Source organism: Hyposmocoma kahamanoa, unplaced genomic scaffold, assembly GCF_003589595.1.
Source record: "Hyposmocoma kahamanoa isolate Upper Pololo Valley unplaced genomic scaffold, ASM358959v1 93, whole genome shotgun sequence".
Lineage (NCBI taxonomy): Eukaryota > Metazoa > Arthropoda > Insecta > Lepidoptera > Cosmopterigidae > Hyposmocoma > Hyposmocoma kahamanoa.
Genome location: NW_020654810.1, coordinates 22,029,236 through 22,047,983, shown reverse-complemented (window position 1 = coordinate 22,047,983; position 18,748 = coordinate 22,029,236). Strand labels below are relative to the sequence as shown.

General features: G+C 36.9%; 1 protein-coding gene and 1 non-coding gene across 2 annotated transcripts in view; both read left to right on the top strand.

The window, feature by feature from the left end:
• The window catches only part of LOC113237269, a 311,655-nt gene that overhangs the window by 1,200 nt on the left and 291,707 nt on the right, over positions 1-18,748 (top strand). The window lies entirely within an intron of this gene.
• On the top strand, positions 1,526-1,596 carry Trnag-gcc. Its single transcript has one exon. It is a non-coding gene; the product is annotated as a tRNA-Gly (tRNA).

The following is an 18,748-nucleotide window of genomic DNA, read 5'->3' as shown; positions in this document are numbered from 1 at the left end:
TTAACAGAGTGTCAGTGGTATTCAATAATTCAAGTACTAATGGATGTTGCCTTATTAAGACTAGCATGGAAATTACTATGCATATTTTAATTTTAACCGACTTTAAAAAAGGAGGAGGTTCATAATTCGACTGTATGTTTTTTTTTGCATGTATGTTACGCGATAACTTCGGCACTTGTGAACTGATTTTAATGATCCTTTTTTTGTTGAAAAGAGCGTACGTCAATAGTGGTCCCATTTAATTTTGAAGAAAATATTCCACCTCTAAGGATGGCTGCTCGTGCATGAAGACTTATTTTTATAAATAGCGCCTAAATTTTATAAGGAGCAATTATTTTAATGGTTGATTTTGCTATGCTCCAATTAAAGGCGTTTTTCTCTCAGTATACTTTAGACAGTGAGCACCGATTCTGTCTACCTGGATTCAAGGATAAATAAGCTTCAAATCAAGAAAATAATTGAACTTAACTGTTAGTTGTCAAGGTCGCGGATGTAGGCTGGTGAAGATGCACATAGCCCTCCATAGATTTGACAAGCGGTAATTATTTATCAGAATTGCGCAGATTCATTACGCGTAGGGGGAATGAAGAAATAAATTTCGGTTTTATTCAAGCTTATTCGCCACATTTCGGAAGTCTATGGGAGGCTGGTGTAAAGTCGACCAAATATCATTTACAAAGAGTGTTGGGTAATTGTAACTTAAATTTTGAAGCGCTCTGTACAGCACTTATCCAAATTGAAGCAATCCTCAACTCACGACCACTATCCCTTCTCTCAAGCTATCCAGAAGACCTTGACACCAGGACATTTCATCATCGGTAGACCGCTCACTTCTTTGCCAAGCCAGGCTAATCAAGATGTGCCAAACAATCGCTTGAATCGTTTCCAGCAAATTGAAAAACTTCGACAACATTTTTGGTGCAGATGGAGCAAAGTATATGTCTACTCGTAGGCGTACTCGAAAAGACGCATTGAAGATGAACGCTCTAGTAGTTCCAAAGGAGGACAATTTACCACCGTTAAAGTGCAATTTGGGTCGAGTTGTAGCTGTGTTTCCTGGCACTGATGACGTCAATAGAGTGGCCGATATCAAAACTTCTACAAGAACTTTTAAAAAATTTGACCACTTACTACTGAAGCAAGTATTACTGGTTGAAAGGCAAGCTTTCAACGGGCGACGGAATATTCACGCATAAAGACTTATTTTTATAAATAGCGCCCAAATTTTATACGGAGCAATTATTTTAATGGTTGATTTTGCTATGCTTGAATTGAAGGCGTTTTTCTATCAATGTAAGTACTTTAAGCAGTGAGCACCAATTTTTATCATCTCCTGTGTTAACTCCCGTATATTGACGAAGTAGGGAGTGAAGCCAGTTTTGCACACTTTCCGCTAACCGATTTCAATAAAACTTGGCAAATAGATGTAATTCCACGAACTTTTGTAGTCGGTTTTTTAGATTATATTAAAATACAATGACGCGGCGGCAGCAAGTGATGACCAATTTCAATACATTACTTGGGAGCATCGGTGGTTCAGTGATAGAATGCTCGCCTGCCACGCGGGCGGCCCGGGTTCGATTCCCGGCCGATGCATTACTGATATCCGGTACTTTTTTTTTAACTTTTACATTTTTGCAATTTTCGGTTAAAAGATTTTTACAAATTCAGAACGGAAGAATGCTAATAGAACTGATGCTGTCGTACCATTCGATATAAAAAAACATGCGAGAAAGATGTATTAACAAAGTGACCAATGTGGGTGGCACAGGGACTGCTGACCTTGAACTTTGTTTCCCGAAGGTAAGGTTGAGTTACATTGGTTTGTTTGAGTATTCAAATTTTGAAAAAATAAAATCTCTTTGTGTTTTATATTGATGTGCCCACGTTACCGTAGACTGCGACTACGGAATAAGTATTACGGATTCAAAATCTTTCTTCGTGTTTAGGTATGCTTATTTTTATGGCAATTTTTTTTACACATTCAGGGACAATTTTGCCAGTATCAAAGTTAATGACGTGAACCAATTTTTGAAAGTAGCGGAAGGCTTGCACACTTATTTTACAAAAAAAAAGTCAACAGGTCGTAAAAACAACAAATATACTTTTTAACCGACTTCAAAAGAGGAGGAGGTTCTCAATTCGACTTTTTTTGTATGTACGTTACGCGATGACTCATTTGTGAACCGATTTTGATGATTCTTTTTTTGTTAGAAAGTGATACCTCGATAGTAGTTCAAAGTTAGATGGTAGTAAAATATTCCACCTGTAAGAGTCGTATTCCAGAACTCTACTCAATGCTCAAATCAGGATTTGAGCAGACTTGAGTATGATTTCAAGCACTGGAAATACGACCCTAATGGCAAGGACTTGAGTATTGAGTAGAGTTCTGGAATACCCTAAGAGTTACAAACTTGGGTATGAATCCGGTTTCGCGCAATTTCCGGTAACCGATTTCAAAAAAGCTTTGCAAATACTTAGATGTAATTTCACGAAATTTTAAGGTTTGTTTTTTAGTACTCCTTACTGAGATTATTATTATTACGTGTAATCAGCAATGAAGTCATCAAATTAAATGCATGTTAATATAATATACATGCCTCCACTGGATATAATGCTTTGTTTATGTCACCGCCTTCACCTGATTTTTCATTGTCAATAAATTTTTTGTACGTACATATCAGAATGTCTATTTTTAATCGACTTCAAAAAAAATGAGGAGGTTATAAGTTCGGCTGTATGTAATGCAAGAAAATTAAAAAATTACATATTTAATAACCGATAAAATATGATTCCGGTTGTTTCGTAATTAAATCTTTTTCCTGTTTTTTCACACCAACTAGTGGAACAACTCCCCATTTTCAGAGATATTATCTTTAATACAATAAATACAGAACATTTTTGGAATGTACACACAGGTCAGTTGTGGTTTCAGCGCAAACGAGAATTGATATTTAAAAGTGATATAGGGCCCATTTGCCTGGTGAATTGCCAGGGATGGATGGCCCTTATTTCCTCTCTATTTCTAGTTATATACTCAAAAGCGAATTTCACCAAAAGAACAAGACCTGACAGCTTAGGCTGAGACTCTCATAAAGGCATGATAGACTACAGACAATGTTGTCGTTGTTAAATTTGTAGACTAAATAAAGTTTTTTTTAAATATTTTATTTTTACTAACATTTGGAAACGGGATTAAACGCGTTTACATACGAATAGGTATTTTTCACACCTTCCTAGTTTACCGACGTTTCGGCCAGGTTGCACTGGCCGTGGTTACGGGCTGACCGGTAAACTACCGGTTTTTGTATTGTAACGAAAAATAAAGATTTTTTAAATTATAATTGTGGGAAATATGATATTAAATGTTTTATCTACCTGTTTAGTAGCAAAGATTGGGTTAATTCTTATCAATAGTTTGGTTGTTATTTTGAAACGTATCAGTTCACGGAAAAAGTAATCAGTTTTGTAGTTTTTTTATTCCCCAGCAACTGATAATTGATTCCCCTGGTTATGGTTATCTTTGGATTCGTTCAGTAAAAATGAGTGCCTATTGGAACTTAATTGTATTTTGAGTGTCGTTTTTGCTCAGACGTGTGCAGTTGATATTTTGTTAGTGTGTTTTTTATTGTTACGCGCTATGTCAGGGTATCAGTGAGTGCTGTATACTTTATAGTCCACTGAAGCCGAGTCATAGACCCACATGACGTTTCATTTATTATGAAATGATATATCATTTTTTATAGTCACAATCAAACAATCAATCATGGGTAAAATTTTAATAAAACCCTTGAAAAAATAATTTTTTAAGCTAATGCTCGTTCACTGTGCTGACTTTCCTAAGAAGGACGAATCTACTCTAGGGATTGCACTTTTCCAAATTTGTGTGCAATCTACAGCCATGTCGTCTTTCCATACAACTTTATCTAACACGTAGTCTTCAATTTTGAATATGACTTTTCAATAAAAATATTTTTATTCATCTACAATTTCAATACATCCCAGTGCTGGGCACATTTCTCCTCTAAACAGAGGGGGGTTATTTATGCAGGTTGGGGAATTCCCTTCCTAGTTACGTATCTCACACTCGATCTCTGTTATAGGCATTTATAAAATTCTTGTCAAGTTGTTATCGTTTTATAACTCCTTTTCTCACTATCATTATCGCATATTGTTTTCTTAATCATATTGTATATTTACTAAATGAATCATACGCTGTTATATTAATATATATCCCCGCAGTGGGGAAACCCTGCGTCATGTCTTCTCGTCACCACTCCCGCAGTGGCTGAAGATCAAGGTTTACAACCAATGCGTCCTACCGGCCGTGACGTGGAATATGACGATCAAACTGGATCACAGACTACACGTCACTCAGCGAGCTATGGAAAGGCTTATGCTGGGTATCTCGTTAAGGGACAAAGTCCGGAACGAAGTCGTCCGGCATAAGACTGAAGTTGTGGACATCGTCCAGAAATGTAGCAAGCTGAAGTGGCAGTGGGCAGGCCACATCTGTCGCAGAACCGATGAGCGATGGAGTTGACGGGTTCGGAGACCACGTCTCGGCAAACGAAACGTAGGACGTCCCCCTGCAAGATGGACTGTCTGAAGAAGGTCGCGGATAGTGGTTGGATGCGGAAAACGGGTGATCGGACACTATGGCGTACACTTGGAGGCTTATGTCCAGCTTTGGACTGCAGCAGGCTGTAATAAGGTCCTGCGACCATCGACTGCAAGGAATACAATGACAAATCTCCTTTACGGAGTATTCTAATCACCATTGTAATAAATTTGTCGCAGCAAAGCTCTTTGTAAATGAATTCGTTCAGAGACGTACTGCCACGTTACTATTTCCGCCGCCAAGGAGTAATGTGCGCGTTACTGCGTTCAATTTTTTAAAGGCAAGGGTGCTGGAGAAACTACAGACATACGATACTTGTCAACCTGATGCATGTTTCAAGATGATGGGCGCAGCGGCAATGTTCCTCAAATCTTTGCGATAGAAAGCTTTGAATAGCACTGCAATTGTTATGGATAGGCGCGTCATTTACCACCAGGTCTACGATTTGTTCGTCCCGTCACTTGATAAAATAAATAAATAGTAAATAAAAAAAATATTATAAAGATGACTAAGAATAGATCTATTCACCACTTATTAAACGAATATCTGGGCATTAACTGCCTTCGTGGCCGAGCGGTTACCATGCCGGACACGCAGAGGTCCCAGGTTCGATTCCCGAGCCGGGAGAAATATGTATGGCCTACATTTATTTCTCTCGTAAGTTTGGGTGTAATTTGTGGTTGTCTACGTGTGTGTCCATGGCACCCACGACACAGGGTTTCCCTAGTGCGGAGCTATGTTGAGAAATAGCCTTATGTCCATGCAATAAGAGCGATAAAGACGTCGCGCGTTTCAATTCCGGTCGGACCGCCGCCGCCTCAATAAGAAGGTATTAGACCGTAGTACACACTACGGCTACTAGAATGCTGTTTTTATTATTACAGTAGTGAACACTGTAATAATAAAAACAGCATTTTAAGATATAGTATTTTTCGTATTTGTGTAATTTTGAGGTTAATTACGGAAACAGCTGCATTTAACTTACTTTTTATGTTAGACATTGATATTTTGCTTCGTAAAATAAGCTACTTCTATTGAAAATTGAATAAACTTCTTTTCCCTTGATAACAGCAGATTTTAGTAGCACTAGAGCTCCTTATGAATGAATACGTCCAGGGAAGTACAACCTTACGTTACCTATTTCTGCTGCCAAGCAGTAATGTGAGCATTACTGCGTTCCGGTTTGGAAGGGAAAGGTTGCTGGTGAAATTACAGCTTATAGGTCTTGTCTTAGAGTGACGGCGGCAGTGACCCTAAGATCTTTGCGATTTAAAGCTCTGAGTGGCACTGCAACACGACTTGTTCGTCCCGCCACTTGATAGTATAAAAAAAAATTAAAAAACAGTCGAAAGATTCCTGTTGTTATTCGAATTTACAAAACATGGTGTTGAAATTTTTTTATCTGGTTTTGACATGATAGTGCCTTAATTCGCAATTTTTGCTCGTTATAAATGGGACACCAAAACAGAAAAAATACTAGATCGTAGGAAACTACCCTGTGGCAGTTGGTAGTCTAAGCCCAATAGAGGCGTGACTCAAAGAAAATATTAGGGCACTAGTTCTCCTCCTTGTAGCAGTCGATTTTTACATAAATTGTTTACGCCGTGCAATATTTCCTTTGCATATTTTTCCTTGTAGAACACATTGCGTTAATATGTGCTAATATGTAACAACCTCGTTTGTGTTATTTATCGTCTATTACCTACGTGTTTATTACTTCTACTTATTTATTGTACTGAAAATTTTCCTTCTCTTTGTATAGTTACATGGTTGAAAGCGCCGGTGTATATTTTAAATTAATTTGATTTTGCACTTATGCTATCGTAAACAGTGAGGAGAAGCTTTGTTTACTCTCAATTGCGCATGGTATTCACTACAAAAACCCAAGCAATTTACAATTAGGCAATTTACCACTTCTATCCAATCCAAGGTGTAGGTGTATGCCATCGACACGATAAGAAGAATAATCTCAGTACAGAGTACTAAAAAAACCGACCTCAAAAGTCATTCATCCCCTAGTTTGCCACCTTTAGGGGTGGAATATTTTCTTGAAATTTAAATGGCACCACTACTGAGGTACCCTCTTTCCAACAAAAAAAAAGAAACATCGAAATCGTTCACAAATTATCCGCCGGGGTTATCGCGTAACGTCGTAAAAAGCAGTCGAATTGAGAACCTCTTTAACCTCTTTCTTTTTTTTAAAGTTCAAGTCGGTTAAAAAGAAGACTTCAGAGACCAATCACTGGGTTATCCCATAAATTCGTCTTAACTGCATTTACAAGTATTTAAATGCTGCTATTATTGTAGACACGGTGTTAGTGTCCCTGTCACGCCGTGTGTAAGTCGGGTTAAAACCCATTAACGACCGAACTCGAAGGAAAAACTATTTACAACTAAATATTTGTTGTAAATCGAGTTTTGCCCAAGCGTAATGATATTATTACAAAATGTTTATTGCTTTTTGATCTCTCTAGATGATTCGATTTGCTCGAAAATCGCATTGAAATAAATCGATGCAAAAAAAATATCGTTATATCTTATTGAATCGATCTTCATAAAAATCCAATCGTTATGTTATGTGCATCATTAGCATCCACAGGATTGCAAGTTGGGTATTGTGTGAAGTTGTCTTTTTTTCATCTAAAAAGATTTTTTACATCGAAATTCATAACAAGTATGGAATTATAAATAGAAAACCACCATGAGACTCAGACATATTAACTAAAATTAATCAGCACAGAGTACTAATAATCTCAGTACAGAGTACTATAAAAACCGACCTCAAAAGTACTAAACTAAGAAGAAGAAGAAGCTAAGTTTTATTGAAATATCCCCTAGTTCGCCACTATACAGGACTTGACACTGAAGATAATAAAAATGGGTTCTCACTACGACACTACTCGAAGTATATTGAGAGAAAAACGCCTCGAATGGGAGAAATAGCAAAATCAACCATTAAAGTAATTGCTCCTAAATTAAAGTTAGGCGCTATTTATAAAAATGAATCTTCATGCGTGAACAGCCACCCTTAGAGGTGGATGATTTTCTTCAAAATGAAATGGAACCACTATGGAAGTACCCCCTTTCCAACAAAAAAAGAATCATGAAAATCGGTTCACAAATACCGGAGTTATCGCGTAACATATATACAAAAAAAAGAACATACAGTCGAATTGAGAACCTCCTCCTTTTTTGAAGTCGGTTAAAAAAAAAACAATCACAAAAGTCATATCCTCTAGTTTGCCATTCTTAGAGGTGGAATGTTTTCTTCGAATTTAAATGGGACCACATCAGGGATATCTTCTTTCCAACAAGAAAAGATTCGGTTCCCAAATGAGTTGTCGCGTAATATACATAAAAAAAAAAAAACATACAATAGAATTGAGAACCTCCTCCTTTTTTTGAAGTCGGTCAATAACGGATAACTCACGTATTTCTGTCGAATTTTTGCTAGACATGTTTCGAACCAATGCGTGGTCTTGTCAACTTCTGTCTCATGGTGGCGGGCGCACTTACAGTGCCCGTCTGATTTTTGTGACAGGTGTGTTGCTTACCACCAGGTAAACAACTTGGTCGATCCGTCACTTTGTATCATTGAAAAAAATACATGATTAAGGACCACGAATTGGTTAGAAACATGTCGATCTAAAATTCGAATTATCGTTATTTTAGTTAACAAGTATAGAGTTATACCAAATTACGGTATTTTGGACAGAAATGTGTTACAACCCGGACGGGTTTATTGGGTTTTAACCCACTGTTCATCACTTATGAGCTATAAATAAATAATACATAAAATGATCAGGGAAGAATGAATTCACAGCGAGTTTCGGAATTAGGATCTCAGACTCCCGGCTAGATGTTTTCGATTCAGTTTAAATTTTTTTTTTGTGTTATTTACACAAAGTCTCTAACGTAGATAGTCTTTATACTTGACAAGATAAACGACAGGTGGTACTCCCATTTTATGAATGTTGTAGAGGTGGATAAACAAACCAACAAAAAATAAATCAATGCTCGACTAAATTAATCACACGCACAAAAAGTTAAATTACATTACAATGATCGTGCACATTATTAAAACTGCATACAATTTGCATGCGTATGCGCAATACGATCTGCACCTAATTTGTTATGACTTGCATTAACGTTTTTGTCGAGTGTCGAACCCGATACGATGCATTAGCTGACTCAGGTGGAAAGAGCAAATAATCCACGTTGGACATAAAGGTGACTTTGGCATTGTGTTGTTTTCATTTGTTTATACAGATAACAAGTATTTGATTAATCAGGTACGTGCTATTCTGATACTTAGGAGTAATTTGCGGTGTTAATTTTTTATGATGGAATTTTAATTCGGTATTGATCTAGCGTGGGTAAGGTTACCATTCGTCAAAATTTATCCGGACATCTTTGGCTTTTTGACCTTTTGTTCGAATTTTTCGCCTACCCTAGTAACATTTTCAGAATAAAAACTAAAAAAATTAACAACACAATGCTGTAGTAAACCTCGATTTACGACAAGAATTTGTTTGCCCGGTGGCTTGCCCATCTCTGCTGCTGAGTTAGAGAGTGATTTTCGACTTAATTATGTTACTAAAAGGAGCGGATTTACTTGCAAATATGTTGTTTTATCTGGACTATCCGAATTTTGGAATGGTAACCCTAAGCATGGGGGCTATGTTTTAATACACCATAGTATTTTAAGTTGTATTGTAAGCAACACACCTGTCCTTAGCAGTTGTAGTGCCACTCTGAATTTTAAATCGCAAAGATCTGACGGGCACTGTCACTGCGCCCGTCACCCTGAGACAGAAGTTGGCAAAAATCACATGCCTATAATTTCACCAGCATCCTTATTCTTCAAAACCGGAACAGTGTAATGCTCACATTACCGCACGAATTGTTTCATACCAGGAGCTCTACTGCTGCTACATCTTTATGATGGCGATCGAAAAGATTATTTGTAAGGAATATTAACTGCCTCCGTGGCCGAACGGTTACCAGTATGGTATATAATATTTGTATGGCCTATATTTACTTTTCTCGTGCGTTTGGGTGTACTTTGTGGTTGTCTATGTGTGTTTCCATGGCACCTGCCATACAGGGTTTCCCGTAGTGCGGGGTTATGAGTGTATGCGTTACTATTAATTCCTTATAAGTTTAATTCCTTTTTCGTTTACTTTTCCTATGTCCCATAGCCGCGACACACCTGTATACCTACACTTACATATCATAAAATAACCTAGGCAAATACTTAGCGTGTCTCAGGATAGGCATCCTTGAATGCCGGGGTAAGCATTTTATGCTCAGTATCCGATTTGTTTTGTTTTTCTTTGGTGGTATTTAAACATTCCGACGATCCACCTTATGGAAGCTGGTTTAGTGGTCAGGTGGCCTTAATATATGTTCCAGGCCGTGAGATATACGAGTTTAAATCTTCTTTGTCTATGATTGCACTGGCTCTTCCTGTCTTTTGAATTCGTAATACGGGTTGCTTTGCAACACAAGGCTTTTTAATACTATGACTGTGAATTCGTAAAAGTAATAAATACTTTTGTTTGGACAGAATCTTAATTATAATATATTCACGGAATACAAATTTTGATGTACAATTTTTATTGCAATCAAAATTCCTGGCTAAAGATTGTTGTATTTAGAAGTGGCTTATATGAAAATCTTAAAATGGAGAAATAAATAACGTTCTTAATGCTGACAGCATAAGATTGAAATTGTCTTTGTATGATTTTTTATTCCGATAAATACCACGTGGGCGCTTGCAAGTAGGCGAATTAGGAACAGAGAACTATTAAGGTTTTTTTAAGCTTCGACATCAGGCAGTTTCCTGTATTTGTGTCCTCGCAACCGCTTCCTCCCTGACCTGTTCTTCTTCCTTCCCTTTCTCTTCTTTTTTCCTTCCGCTTCTCTTTCTTGTGAGAGTGGCGTCTCTTGCTCCTCCGGCAATGCTGAGGTGAGTTCTCCTGACATGCAGCTCGTGAACTATCCGTACTCCCCTGTGGATATGTAGGTCGATCTCCAGTTTCTCCCGACCTGAACCTGGTGGGGTTCGCGGGGTGTCTTGATTTGACGTTCCGCTAGTTGTCGACCAGCGACCATAGAGCAGTGTTGGGCGTTAATCACATAAATTTCAATCAGAAAAATTAATCAGATTAAAAAATCAATTCAATTGCAATTGATTTTAATTGCAATTTATTTCAATTGAATTGATTTTAATTCCCATGAAACGATGAGTTAAAAACTAATAGTTGCGCTTTATAAATAAACATTTGTACATATTTCTCATTTACCGTATTTATTTCGAATATAATAGATCAAGACAACCTGTAAGAGCTAAACAGGTCACCTTACATTTTTGTCATTCAAGTACGCAGAAGCTGTATAAATAACCGTGACTAAATAAAATTACGTTTCATTATAGTTTTATACCTCGTAAATGGCAAAATTTGAATATTAACCGGAATTTTATAATAGAAGCGTACATATTACCCCTTAAAGGAATTTGTCACTTTGTAAACACGACTGTCAAGAACAGAAAAGTTTATTTTGATTCCTCGTATTAATGTTATGACTGTCACTATTTTCATATGAAAGTGCGCTATCCTTTTTAACTTACTGTGAGGCCAGACGAGCTTAATTTTGTGAGTTGTGAGTCGCGTAATTTGAGTTGCGTAGTTTGCGCTGCATTCCATTTCATATAAAAGTACGGTTTGTTTCGCACGATAACGCAATATGAGTTATCTGCCGACTCATAGCCATAATAACGTCTGACTTTCGGTCGCATCGCGTGACGGGCTGGCGTGGGTGGAGATAGGGGTGAGGGAAGGGATCACTTTGGTGTATGATGCGCGTGAGTACAGACATTTCTTGCGAAAATGTTCGATACGGAGATTAAAATATAAATAATTGAACAACTTACTAGATTGTGTGGTAGTCTTCCCTCCGGACTAATGGCTTGTCTCATATTTGTATCTGACTTAGTAATAAAAGGTTTTACTAGGCTTAATAATTCTTGAAAAATTTATTGGCATGTGGTAGCACTTAACAAATTGATCTGGATGTTCACATAAACTTGTATATAATATATGCAACTGCCCATACTTTATCATATTGAATGGATGTACCTAGCTTCTATTTCTTTTTCTAACATCGTCTTCTAATGCTTCATAGATGTATACTATTTTTAATGGATCCGTTACACTATTACGACACAAACACCCCGTATAAACGCTTAAAAGCAACGGAATAACGTACGTTCGTCTGGCGCTCCAACCGAATTTCGGTCGAGCGCAAACTACGCAATTCAAAAAACGCAACTCACAACTCACAAAATCCCGCTCGTCTGGCCTCACCTTAAATAACATTGTTGTGATTATGAATACAAAGATCGAACACAGAATGTCTTATTTCTTGTTTTTTCGTCGACACCGGTAGGACTTTAAATAAAATTTTCTTACGCTAATTTTTTCCAAATTTATAAGGCTAATGTAAGAATGTTAATTTCTTTATACTTCTCTCTCAAACATACTCTTTTAATGCACTTTGGTATGGCACGCGTATTTTATGGAAGCGATGACCAAGTGATACTAGCAGGATAACAGCAGCGCTGTTAAGCGAGAATCAACGCATATCTCATTATTATTTGGTTCATCTTTGAAAGTATTGTGACTCATGAATTTGTACCATTTACTGTTCTATTTGCTTTTTCATTATCTAAAATAAATCCATTTCATATACACCATTATTATTTATATTAAAATTACCTTTATAAATTAAAAATAGTTTAAATGACGATTCACGAAAACATATGACGGCATTAAAGGCGTGTCAAAGGTTGGAAAAAGTAATTATGTTATTAAGCCAAACGAATATTTTTAATTTGATGAGGTTATTACGTTGATAGAGTTTTGCTTTCGTTTGACCCATTCCGACCTATATTTGGCACGGTAACTTTATCTACCATCAGTAAACCATTTCAGTAATTTATCACCCGGTAATCGTTTTACTATGGAACGCTTGGTTTTGCGGCATTTTGATGACGGTGGCGGATCCTATTTGTCCTAAGGTGTGACATAAATTTGTAATGTTTAGTTTTGAGACCCGATTAATACATTTTTTTTACTGAGCCATAAATAGATGTTATGTTATAAATATCAATGTGTATAAAATCGCATTCTTGTCTAAATCAATCAGCAGGGGTTACCGTAAAGAGCCAGATACATTGATTAGATTGAAAAAAGAAAAACAAATATACGCGATTAGGTTCGAAGAAATAGTAACATTTCCAACTTGTATTAAATTTCAATGTAAAGAAACTAACAAATGACGTAGGTTGTCGATGTAAGAACAAAAAGGTGTTTCTAATTCCTAATACTTAGACGACGTCTTGAGACGTTCCATTACTTAATTATTACATACATAGATTTATTTGCTTACTAATTAGCAGAAAACAAAATGCTACAAGTCTACTAGTAAAGTCATTACCTCCACTCTTTCATTGCTAGAGTTACTATCGGAAATTATTCAAGGCCTACTCTGTTATACTCGTGTTAATGACTTTTGAGTTCTATACTTATGATAGTTCCATTGATCACATTTGAGCTGCAGTAAACAATCATAATAAAAAAATGACAAAGAATTAAACTTATAATTTATTACAACGCCCGGCTTAACAATATGTGAATTAAAAGAATCATCAGATCCGCTGACTAACCGTGTCAATAAATATACTGTGTCAATGGTTATCCGATCCATTTTTCTCTAGTGCTGCCCTCTGGCGGTCGTGGGCCACCTGCAGAGATTTTAATTGGCATTGGCCCTCTCAGGCCTCATTGGCCCTCTCTATTTGTAAAACTCACTTCACGGTGGGTGGCCACCCCACTTTTTTGCTTTAAGTAATGTGTGTAATAATAATTTGTAAGTTTGTAAGTCATGGCGAAGCGTGTATGGTTGTTTGCTGTTGAAAGCATGTTTTGTACGATTAATTGTGATGATTATCATGATTATTTTTATTCTTGAGATTTTGAAGTTTATTAAGGAAAAAGGTTCTCTAAAACTGCTTGATTTTGACAAGCATAGAATACACGGTAGCGGAAAAACACGGCGGAATTTAGTCTTAAAGTCACATCATAATATTTGTATTGCTATGATCACAATCGAGGGAAATTATAAGCGCTTAGTTCAACTGGGTAATATCCGCTTTATTTGCCCCTAGTCGATACCGATTAATGCCTAATTATGAATATACCCTGCTAATGCTGCGAAAAGCGATTGAGTCAGGAATTCTTGCTGCATCATTCAGGAGAATGATCAAGTATGAGTGCGGGGCTTCTCCTCCGATGTCTATTCCAATCGTTTCATATCCACTTACTTTTCAAATTCAATACTAGGTGGAAACGGGATTGTGGAGTTGACACTGGTGAGAGCTGGCATAAATCCCGAAACACAGTTACTGTAATATACCTGGCTTAAATCCTCTCTATAACGGGCTACTGTAGTGTCGTATAGTGTTACGACAAAAAAATAACCCCCCTCACAAAAATATCGCCTATTTCAATAAGGGTAACAAAATTTGATTTTATTTATTGGCCATTCAATAACGTTCACCAATTACCCTTCAAAGGGGTTGCAAGTGAACCATTTATTAGCTTTAGTAAGTGTAAGTTATTTTGTTAGACTAAATTAATATTTTGCAGATATGGCAAAGACGGTAAAATCTAGGAACAAGAGACGGAAACCTACCCTGTCTTTTTTGTTCTCGCGAATTTCAAGCTTTAACATGAAATTGTACCCAACGTAAAGATACAAGTACAACAAGCTCAAATAAAGCTATTATGGTATTAAAATAAGCATTCAGAAGGGAACCTAAATTATACAATCTTTATAGTAAAGTCATACATTTTAATATTAGAACCTAATGTGTAATTACGATGACTAAACTAAGTATATGTATACTTGTATTTTAGGCATCTTTTTGGGCAAATTTCTTTATATAATACAGATTTTCTATATTTAACAATTAGTACTTATTACTACTACTAATTAATGGTTGCCTATGTAAAAATAATTATGATACAGCTTCCAGCAAGCCCTATTTATCTTAAGCCCGAATTTGACGGTCTTTTTACATTCTATTTTATTCATGGCGAAATAATGCAAAGTAGAATTTAATTTAGGGGAATGTACCAAGGATGCAAAAGAATCTCAGCGAGTGTGCTGTGCTATGTGTACGAGATGAAAGATATCGCGTCGCTAAAGTAACGTTAAAGTAACGGAATCAAATGGAGAAATTGAGTGTTTTTTTCTAAATTATTTGTTGGATAAACAATTGCCGAATTGAGAGGTGCCCACATTTGCTTATAATATATTAATAAAATTTAGTTAATAATAATTCATAATAGCTTATTAACTTCACTATCATGTTCTTCGGGTGAAGGCCTGGTAACCCGTAACAAAGCTTCTAGCAAATTTGAATATCATTTTCTCCATACGAATTACCTGGTCTGAAATTATGGAATTTCTACTAGAGACACTACCCGATCGATATAGAGCCGAAAGTGCCAACTGTGGTCCACAGAGGTTATCAAAAGTCTTGTTAATATCCATATCTAAAGCAAAGAGGCTTATTGACAACAGTCATCTGGCGGAGTCGAGCTTTTCAAGTCTTGATCACCGGAGAAAAGTGATCTCTTTGATCCTAAATATCTGCTTTTGGTTTTTCAATCGGATACTTTTAAGAGAGTATGCGCAGGAGCTTTAAAGTTTAGTTCCAGCCGAATCGTTCCTCTTTTGGTCTAATAGAAAATCCGGAATATTCCATCCTTATGTCATTGTATTCTCTGACATTCGCAAAAACACTTTGCTTCATTCTTCATGATACACTGCCTATGTTTAAATAAAAAAAGCAAGCATTTGACCTTTATCTCACTTGTTGGAAAGTGCGATGAGGTCGACGATAGAGCATGCACACCGCAATAATGCCTATTTACTCTCGCCTTGAAATGGTCAAAGAATACGTCTGCAAGTAGGGAATTCGACTCCATAGCCGTTTGCCATATAAATATGGAAGCGTAACTCTTCATGTCAATCCTTGGAAAATTAAGACTAGATTGAAAATACATTTATTTACTAAACAAGCACGTATTAACATCATCGGATTAACATCAGATGAGATTTGGGTTAAGCGTAAACTATTTTACGTAAAAGTATTCTTGTAAAATGCACTGAAGTACTTGTAAGCTGATGACAAAAATAAATATATATATGTATTGTATTAACTATTACACGTAGAGGACAGGTAATGATAAAAATAGATAAGAATTTGGCTATGCTCTAGATTCAGCCATTAAAATCTAATATTTAGGTCGTACACTTGTTCAGTCAATATTTAGAGATTCTAACAGGTGGTTAAACGTCTATGGATGTTATTTATATGAACAATACATTATATCGTAACAACTTAGTTGTAACCTCAACTAGTGAAGGTTGGCTGCCGATTTTACACACAGCCCTCGGTCTCGCGTGAAAAGAGTATTTATTTTACTCTCGCTTAAGTCGATCTCGAATTTGGCATACTATGGAAATTCGATGAGAATGAAATAATATAGTAAATGGTATCCGGCTCGAAGGACCACTGTACTGGGAATTACAAAGTAAGACACCAATTAACCGCTAATCCCTACTTACTTAAACTCAAAACAAAACTCAGACAGCACAAATTTTGAAAGCCTTATTGTTGGTACCTTGTGAAGTGTGAACAATCTGCTAGCGCGTTTCGGCATACAAGTAATGCCATTAAGTGTCGACGTGCGGTACTAAACACCTAAAACAATATAGTAATCTTGATTTGGTGTTGCAAACAGGATAAGCTTTTTTTCCCCGCAGGAATACAGCATGGAGTCCTTTAAAAGAGGTTTGAGAAGGGTCCTAAAGGGATTGCACCCTTGGTGTTGCAGGCGTTCTTAGGCGACGGTGACCGCTTTTGCATCAGGCGAGCCATGTGCTTGTTTGCTGCCTACTTAATATAAAAAAAAAACTGCAGACTACCCAGCTCTCCAACTAATTACAATAGACTATAACTAGTTGCTTGATCTTGACTAGTTGTTAACTTATAGATTATTACTTTATTGTCTTTTTGGATTACACTATTTTCTATGTAAATGTCGAAGTAACCAATCTAAAACCTATTAAAATCAAGGATATTTCTGCGTGCAATGCCTACGGGTAGAGCTTGCAATCATGGTTACTGCTCTAGTAAAACAAAAAAGATTTACGCCCTAGGCCAGATTGTGACGAAGATATTATGCCTTTCTGTAGTAAAAGGATTATGCGTGGATTTACCTTAATATAATGGGATGCTTTTTTGGCTTATCTGCGTTCTTGTTTAAACCTTTTTTGCTTAGAGAGTCGTCGGTATAAGGCTTATAATCTAATAAAGCTCAGTGAAGAAGATGTATAAAGATAGCAAAGATTTAGAATGTGCTTCTGAATTTGGACTTGTCTGCGCCATTTCTTATTGGTTGCTCGTACAGTGCTCTTCTCCCCTCTAATTTAATAGCTCTTAAGTTACGTTCTAAAGTTAAATTACGCTTACATAGCTTCGCTATAGCTTCTGTTTGAAACAAAGTCATCTAGTAAACCGTTTAGCTCTAAGATTGATTCAAGTGCAGACGAACTAACGATTTTTTGTATCGTTTTATTTCAATGCGATTTTCAACCCATGGTCCAGATCATTAAATTTGAACAACACTCGATTTACAACAAATATTTAGCTGTCAATTGTTCTTGCCCTCGATTTTGGGCGCTAATGAGTTTTAACCCGATTTAAACCTTAACTTTAACAAAGCGTCGGGCTAAACCCCGGGCGTGAACATCTCTGTCTGGAACACTTTCCAAGACATCAAGATCGAAACTAATTTAAAAAAGTTGGTTTCCCAAATTCGTCCTATCGAGAATCGAACTCGGTACCTCCTTGTTAAACGCCTGCAAGGTAAATTGTTTTAACCACGAGGTCGTCTACGCTCATTGTGTAATCTGGACATGCTTTATACAATTTTATGACAAAATTTTTGCTTCCACTCCGTGGCACTGTAACCTGAGCTTTACTTGGTTGCCTCGAAAATGTCGAATACGGCAGTTAAGGATTAACGGAACGATGTGATGATATCAGAACTAATCTATTAAAAACGACCCTTATGTCTTTGGTTATTTTACTATGCGTAAATTTTATAGTAGTTTAAGAGCCGTGTAGGTCGCTGATGTTTATTTTAACAGTCACTGGATGTGTCGCAACAATTCGCATAATATCTCGAGATGTGTTACTGGTGTGCCAATCTCACATCACCCAGAGTTGCTAATTTATACTTACGTACATTGTCTATAAAAGCCGTAACGAATACTCTATTGAAATCGGGCATTAAATATCCGTTTGCACAAACACATAATAAACTTAATTTAAGTTCGATGCATTAGAGCTCCTTGTGAAAGAGTTCGTCCAGGGTAGTACCTTACCTTACCTATTTCTGCCACCAAGCTGTAATGTCAGCATTACTGTGTTCCGGTTTTGAAAGGTGCCGGTGAAATTACAGGCACATGGGACTTGTCAACTCATGTCTCAGGGTGATGACGGGCGCAGTGGTAGTGCCCCTCAGATCTTTGCAATTTAAAGCTCTGAGTGGAACCGTAACTGTTATGGACAGGCGTGTAGCTTACCATGCACATGACTTGTTCGTCCCGTCACTTGATGATATAAAAAAAACTATCTTTTACTTTTTTAATAAGAGGGAGACAGACGATATTTTACTATGGCGTACAACTTGGACCTTTTAAGGCGATAGTGAATAGACATTAAGCTAGTGAAACTAGGGTTAGCACAACTGGGCGCCCCTTGCGCGAGCGCGTCATAAAGCGCGAGATTCTGCTATACTCTAGATCTCGCATTATGTCGCTATGGATGACCTACGGAACTTTTTTATCATTATTAAAAATAAATGCGCATTTGACCTCCACATACTATCTATATCTACCACAACATAGGGGTAGTATCCCAGCCCAAGTCTAGTCCCCCGATGATGGAAAGGGGAAGGCGGAATCAAATCATGCAATTCCATC